We start from the raw sequence: 8,757 nt of genomic DNA on the forward strand, positions 1-8,757 counted from the left end.
GGATCAGGCTGTCGAAAGGTTGAAAATATTGTTGGTCGAGAGTGTTGTCCTATGCCCATCCAGATTTTAACCGCGTTTTCATACTGGCATACCGGATGCCTCCTTAGATGGTATTTGAGCTGTGCTTTCGCAGATTCCGGAAGGGGAGACAAAAGGCAGGCCTGTAGCTTTCGCCGGTAAGTCGCTTTCTCGAATAACAAAAGTATTCAGTCACAAAGTATTAGTCTTGCAAGGCAGCACTTCTTTTGGCTTACATGGATCAGACTCTGAGAGAATATGTGCGTCGATGCCACCGCTGTACTGTAAGCAAAACATCAGATCATTGTGGTAGAGCTCTCCTGGAGAGCATTTCGACAAGTAGAACATTAAGCTCGTCTGTGTAAACTTCTGGTCAGCAGAGGACTCCAGTAATAAGTCCGTAGACTTATTACTGGAGTTATTACTCTTATTGGTAACTGATCATTTTACAAGGCTGGGTCTGCAAAACAAGTTGCCAGGGTCTTATAGGACAGATATTTTTGCGTTTATGGCCTACCAGAAAGAGTCCATAGAGACCAGGGTCCAAGTTTTGAAAGTAAATTTATCCGTGAAGTCCTAAGGGTCTCTGGGGTGAAAAAGTCGTGCACAGCACTGTATCACCCTATGGGTAATAGCAGAGTGGAACACTTTAACAGGACACTTGTCACCAGATGTTAAAAGGGACTGGCCTAGACGATTGCACACATTGACATTTCTGTATAACTGCACTGTCCATGAGACAACGGGTTATGCCCCTTTTTACCTGATGTTCGGGCGTGTGCCGCATCTGCCCATCGACGTTCTTTTTCATTCAGTTTTGAACGATTCAGCTGTAACCTGCTGCGACAAGTTTGTGACTACTTTGGTTAAAGACCTGCAAGAGGCATTGGTGATCATGCGAGAACATGCAACGAAAGCGCAGAAAAGACAGGCAGAGTTGTACAATCGTAGGGTGAAAGGAATTGGCATTCACATAGGTGATCAAGTGCTCCTGGCAAATAAAACTGAAAGAGGTAAAAAGAAAGTCGCTGACAGGTGGGAGTCGACAGTTTATACTGTTGTCGACTGTAAGCCAGACACTCACACTTATAGGATCCGTAATCGTATCACAGGTCAGGAAAAAGTTATGTTGGTGAATTTCTTACCAGTGAACATGGAGACTTCCCTGTCTGATCAACTTTCTGATGTGTCCCACTATTGGCGGAGGATGTCTTCAGTCCTGTCATTGTGTGCAATAGAGGATGAGTCTTTATGAGGTTATGCAGCGTCCAAGCAAGAGTAGGATAGCAATGTCGCAATGCATGGTTCAGTGATGTCGAGAGACAAACCTTTATCCGCATGTGACAGTGTTGACGTTGACTGTGAGAGTGATTCTGTGTCTATCCAGAAATCTGATAACAGGGACAGAACGCTGAGTTGGGTTTTGGAGTTGCCTGAAAGATGCACCCAAGATGAGTCTGACCAAACTCTAAGTGGAGTTTTAACAGATCTTTCAAATAAGTTCACTCCAGCTGCACCAGGAAGTCACACATCTGAGTTGTCAAGAGATACAAGACTCTCTGTTTCTGGTGAAAATGCAAGTGGTAGTTCAGATTCTCATGAAGCAGATTCTGAGACAGTCCTGTCTGTCCAGCCACACTCAAGTGCACCTGTCAATTGAGTACCTGTAGCTGACACTGTGATTGTACCACAAAGTTCTGGCTCAGTCACACTAGTCAGGTCACGTTTTGGTCACATCATTAGACCTGTTGAAAGATTAATACACGTTATGCCAGCACAGGCCGTAATTCAGGCCACAAAACAAAATGTTCAGGCTGTTTGTAAGTGCTTAGGGCTTTCTCTGTTTAGAGGTCATTTGGTTGCATAACTCTTATTATTTTACTCACAAATTTGTTTTATAAGTTTGTTTCAAATCTGAAAACAGTAGTTCAAAAAGCACGTACCTGATTACAAGGGTGCCTTCATATCTTGGTGGGATCCTACATATTTTCTTCTTTTTTTGGTTGGGAACTAAGTTGAGTATGGAAGGATATTTTAGAATGTTTTACTGGCAGTTGCTGGTGGGAGAGCTTAGCGCTACTCTCTCATCGCTTCATCCCTAAGGGATAAGTGTATTTTTGACTATCCTTTAAAAGGAAATCCTTTCTTACTGTGAAGTATATTACCTGTACTGTGATCCTACGTTATTCAGTGGGGGTGGATGTAACAGTGTTAAAAAGAACATTTAATTTAAATAGTTGTGTGAATTTCATAAAATTATGCATTTGGTTGTATTCATTGATGTTTGAAGGCCCCCCTCCAGTGGCTGTTAATGGTACTGCAGACATTGTATTTAGTCCCTCCTCTCTTGCCGTACAGCCGCAATTTCTAGTGCCGCTGCTGCGGGTATGTCTGGTTTTACACACTCTAACTCATCAACAAATTAATTGTTAAAATCATAGTGTGGCGAGGGGGGCGTGGTGTAGCGAGGGATGCGGCAGGAGAGAGAGCCAGGAGACGAGCGGTAAGTGAGTGGAGTAATTGCAAACAGCCAACACCTGTCTCTCGTTCCAGTAAGGGCGCGGGGAGACAATATAAACACCCGAGGAAGGCACAATGGGGAGAGAGAGACGGACTCGACACGGACTGCCACATACCCAAACCTCTCAGTCAGGAAAGGAGGACTTTTGCTGGATTCTGAGGGTCGCAAGCCAGGCTGAAGGAAAAGCCGTGGATTTATGTGCTGTTTACTTTGATTACTATTTTGTGTCTCTTGTATGCAGATTTTATTGTCTGTAATCATTTATGTGCTTCAAGTGCTTATAGTGTAAAAGCCAATTTAAGTCAAGAAGTCTGATTTTAAAGTTGCAAAGGTTCAGCACCAACTGCTTTTGCAGCTTGGTTTCAATGCAATTTGTTTGAATTCTGTCATACTGATTACAGTAGTTTTTCTTAGCACAACAGTAGAAGTACAGTAGGTGTAACATCAGGTGTGTACCTGGCAAGTGCCCTTTCCACCCTCCAGGAATCCAGAACAGAACATAGAGCCAGTGATAGAGTTTGGGTATGAATTGTCACAGTCACGGTCAGAGAGGATTGGAGTCTCCAGGCACTGCAGCTAATCAGAATCAACAGCTGAAAAGAAAATGATCAAACAAGGAGCTTCAATAGATACCTGCGTGTGTAACAGTTATGAAAGAACTTAACACCAAAAACTTCTTTGATTTGGTTAACGTTCCACAAATTTTCTCTGTCTACAGCCAGAGATATGATAGAATAAGCTCCGGCTCTGCCTGCGACCCTACATAGGAGAAGATGTGTGGAAAATGAATGGATGACATTTTGTCAGCTTTGTGAGATCTGGAAAAGGAGTTCGCGTACGTTTTTGCAGTGGAGAGCTACCAAAGACTCTAAAAAGAGTAAAAGCAGATTAAGGAGGTACTTACATTGGTTCATGGTGATTCCCCAGCCAGAAACATTGCACATGGTACCAGGAGCAACACAACTCTTGGGCAAGTTCACAAGCTTCACATACTCATTGAGGACAGCAGGTTTGCTCAGTTTGATCAGCATGATGTCATTGTCAAGGGTGGCCGAATCATACTGAGGATGAGCGATGACACGTTCAGAACGAATGGACTTCTCGTCTCTTCATCAGCCGCGATGTCTTGCTCTCCTAGACGGACCTCAATTTCTCTAAAACAAAATTTTGTGATTAGCTTTGAATCACAGACAAGGTTAAAGGAAACATTAAAGCTGTCACTTAGGAGCTGTAGCAGTGGGCAGCGGACATAACCCAGCTGTCACTGATCAGAGATCCACTGCATAGGTGAGTGTCAGTCTTCAATAACACTTGCCAGGGCTGAGAATGTGGTTTGCATTCACTTCCATTGACAATCAGGAACTCATGCAGCTCCGAGGAGCACAAGGAAAACCAGAAGTCTCATATCTGCGTGAAGATCCTGTTCAATAATGATCTAAGATGTCACTCCTCTTATTTATACAGAACAGAGGAGGCTCAGTTATGTATATTTTTACAAAAAGGTCAGATCTAAAAAACTGAATAAATGAAGGAAAGGGTTTTTCTGCATTCAAAAATATTGTTAGTATTGTTAATTGCCGGGTGGACGGACTGGATGCCGGCGGCTATGGCTGGGCAGCGCTCTCTGGCTCTCTCTCTGGTGGTCCAAAAACGCCTCTCTCCACATTAAACATGAGGTTCTGTCATGATTCCCGTCAGAATGCATGACACAGTTGCAGCACCCCTTTAAAAATGTCACGGTTAATTAATCTTAAAGGCTCCGTTACATCGCATGTTTCTGTTGCACGGAACAGAACTGTTGCAACTTGCACAAACTGAAAACAAAGTTACACCAGCAGTGCACCAGCTTAAAGAGCCGTGCTTATCAGAGACACAGAGGCCACGACACACACTAGATTAACTATGGCAGAGAGACCAAACAGCCAATCTTACATGTACATTCACAATCAAGGCCGTAGCGGTGACAGTTGGGCTTTCAGTGCACCGTAAACAAACAAAGTGGCATGTCATTAACGGAGTCGCGCACCAGACAAGAAGCGTCGCGTCGAGGACAGCTGACAGGATGAGTACATTCTGTATGCACAAGCTCAAATTCAAAGTCTACTCCTGATGCAAGTTGAACCAATTTAACTTATTTTATATTATTATTTAGCGAATAGGCTCTATATCACGTTAGTTTGCTGTAAACGAAAACAATGGGGAAACAAAAAGCATGTGATCCATACGCGCTGGCTCTTAAAGGGACAGCAGCATAATAAATATATCTGTTTTAATGCTCATCAAACAACAAAAAATGAAGACAGAACAGACTCACTGCTCCTGACTGATCAACTTTAATAACTTTAATTTGATCCATATTTCAGTATACTGTGAAGACTATGAAATGTTATTTTACATTTGACTCCTTTATTCAGTTTAGACCAGCCTGAAACACCTAAAAAGCATTGTTAATATTATTTGTGTGTTTGCTTTATTAAATTTATTTGTGCTATTGCTCATAAATAATAAATCCTATGTTCTAATTTTATTACTAACTTATAGAATATTATTATTATTAGAGTTGGGCTAATAGTTTTATGGTATTATGAGCTTATTCATTAAGATTGCATAGGTAAAAAATCAAACTAATAACTTAACATTATTATTTATTTATTACTTTTTGTGGCGGGCAAGTACAATTTTTGTCAGGGCCAGTAAATATGTAGAAATTAATGTATGCATAATAATCTTCATAATCGTGCAACCGTGATTATTCCTCAGACTATAATCGTACCAACAAAATCTATAATCGTTGCATCCCTAGTGATGTCATGCATTGCCGAACTGAATTGTGGGTCGGCTAGCACTGCGTCACTGGCGTTGCTCACGGCAGAAGTTGAAAATTTCTCAACTTCCAATTTTGTTGTTCCATGGGGTATTTGAACCATTCTTAGTCTAGACCCTCACCTGAAACCACTTTGCCATGGGAGGCCTTACCAGGAGCACAAGGCTCCGGACAACTCAGCCCTCAGGTTCACAGGGTCAACCAAACCTCTCCACCACGATAAGGTGATGGTTCCCGGAGAGGAACCCAATATTTTGTTAATCCAAATGAACTTCTTCAATTAAATAAATTGTAAAAAGTGTAAAACCTTTAAATAATTAAACGTGTTAACTGAACAAGTTACGAATTAGAGCTTTACGACGCACTATCAAATGAAATGTGCTGAATTTTAACAACCCTGTACGACGCACTATCAAATGAATTGTGCTGTATTTTAACAACCCCATACGGTCTTTTGCACGCTGACCCGTTTATCATTATATGCTGTAACATTAAGATTTGTACCCAAGAAATGAATAAAGTAGTCAAACCTGTTTATTAGGAGGGGCAACCCAATNACGCACTATCAAATGAATTGTGCTGAATTTTAACCACCATGTACGACGTACTATCAAATGAATTGTGCTGTATTTAACAACCCCATACGACGCACTATCAAATGAATTGTGCTGTATTTTAACCACCCCATACGACGCACTATCAAATGAATTGTGCTGAATTTTAACCACCATGTACGACACACTATCAAATGAATTGTGCTGTATTTTAACCACCCCATACGACGCACTATCAAATGAATTGTGCTGTATTTTAACCACCCCATACGACGCACTATCAAATGAATTGTGCTGTATTTTAACCACCCCATACGACGCACTATCAAATGAATTGTGCTGTATTTTAACCACCCCATACGACGCACTATCAAATGAATTGTGCTGTATTTTAACCACCCCATACGACGCACTATCAAATGAATTGTGCTGTATTTTAACCACCCCATACGACGCACTATCAAATGAATTGTGCTGTATTTTAACCACCCCGTACGACGCACATCAAATTAATTCTGCTGAACTTTAACCACCATGTAGACCACTATCAAATAATTGTGCTGTATTTAACACCCCTACGACGCACTATCAAATGAATTGTGCTGTATTTTAAACCCCTACGACCATATCAATTGTGCTGATTTACCCCTACGACGCACTATCAAATGAAATGTGCTGAATTTTAACAACCCTGTACGACGCACTATCAAATGAATTGTGCTGTATTTTAACAACCCCATACGACGCACTATCAAATGAATTGTGCTGAATTTTAACCACCATGTACGACGTACTATCAAATGAATTGTGCTGTATTTAACAACCCCATACGACGCACTATCAAATGAATTGTGCTGTATTTTAACCACCCCATACGACGCACTATCAAATGAATTGTGCTGATTTTAACCACCAGTACGACCACTATCAAATGAATTGTGCTGTATTTTAACCACCCCATACGACGCACTATCAAATGAATGTGCTGTATTTAACCACCCTACGACGCACTATCAAATGAATTGTGCTGTATTTTAACAACCCCATACGACGCACTATCAAATGAATTGTGCTGATTTTTAACCACCATGACGACGACTATCAAATGAATTGTGCTGTATTTAACCAACCCCATACGACGCACTATCAAATAATTGTGCGTATTTTAACACCCCATACGACGCACTATCAAATGAATATGTGCTGATTTAACCACCATACGACACATCAAATGATTTGCTGTATTTAACCACCCCATACGACGCACTATCAAATGAATTGTGCTGTATTTTAACCACCCCATACGACGCACTATCAAATGAATTGTGCTGTATTTTAACCACCCCATACGACGCACTATCAAATGAATTGTGCTGTATTTTAACCACCCCATACGACGCACTATCAAATGAATTGTGCTGTATTTTAACCACCCCATACGACGCACTATCAAATGAATTGTGCTGTATTTTAACCACCCCATACGACGCACTATCAAATGAATTGTGCTGTATTTTAACCACCCCGTACGACGCACATCAAATTAATTCTGCTATATTTTAACCACCCCCTGCGACGCACTATCAAATGAATTGTGCTGTATTTTAACCACCCCGTGCGGCGCACTATCAAATGTATTGTGCTGTATTTTAACCACCCCGTGCGACGCACTATCAAATGAATTGTGCTGTATTTTAACCACCCCGTACGACGCACTATCAAATGAATTGTGCTGTATTTTAACCACCCCGTACGACGCACTACCAAATTAATTGTGTTGTATTTTAACCACCCCGTACGACGCACTATCAAATTAATTGTGTTGTATTTTAACCACCCCAGTACGACGCACTATCAAATGAATTGTGCTGTATTTTAACCACCGTACGACGCACTATCAAATTAATTCTGCTATATTTTAACCACCCCCTGCGACGCACTATCAAATGAATTGTGCTGTATTTAACCACCCCGTGCGGCGCACTATCAAATGTATTGTGCTGTATTTTAACCACCCCGTGCGACGCACTATCAAATGAATTGTGCTGTATTACTTTTGGCAATATAGTGTATATAAAACCAAGTGTCTTTTGTGATTTAGATATATATCTATTCCCGGGTGTTCATGATTTACTGGACAAGGATAAGTAGTTTTTTTATCCCAAAATAATGTAGATAATATAGATGATGTAAAATAATATAAATAAACAATAACTACATCACATGTATAAAACTGTATGGGGAGCCTATTGTTCAAATAGAAAAAACTGTTGTGATGTTGAATCAAAACAAGAAATATCATGATTGTAAGGTTTATTTATTTTTTTATCTTATTGTAACGCTTTAGGCCCCCTGGATTGAGAACGACTGATCTAACATAGGCCTACTGCTTTCATTTCATAATTGTTTTATTGTATTATGATTCTTTATTTGTTAACACATTTAATGTTAGTATGAAATACTAGAGTCACCTCATAAAGTTGTTAAACTGTTAAAAGTGATTGAGGTGCAATGACAAGGTAAATGAAAAAGTTTTGCACTTGTTTTAAATAACGCTGCTAATCTGAATAAAAATCAGATGGTACAGGCTACTACGGTACTTTATTGACACCAATATGAAACCAAATACAATGTGGATAACGTACAAATACACATACTGTGTAAAGTAACTTCACATTCCAAACATGCAGTACAGTTTTCTGAGTCCTTGTTGGGTCTTTCAGTATTGCTCAGAGAAGCAGGATGCAGTAAATTTTCCTTTGAATCATGCGGTTTCTGCCTTTGCTTTAACAAAGAACAGCTATTAATTTTCTAAATGCATATGAGATCATTATGTGACA

General features: G+C 40.3%; 1 pseudogene; it reads right to left on the reverse strand.

Moving 5' to 3' along the window:
* Positions 1–1,520: 1,520 nt before the first annotated feature.
* LOC130549222 (trypsin-1-like) lies at positions 1,521–5,503 on the reverse strand (annotated as a pseudogene).
* Positions 5,504–8,757: the final 3,254 nt, after the last annotated feature.

Source organism: Triplophysa rosa, linkage group LG25 (genome assembly GCF_024868665.1).
Source record: "Triplophysa rosa linkage group LG25, Trosa_1v2, whole genome shotgun sequence".
NCBI classification, from domain to species: domain Eukaryota; kingdom Metazoa; phylum Chordata; class Actinopteri; order Cypriniformes; family Nemacheilidae; genus Triplophysa; species Triplophysa rosa.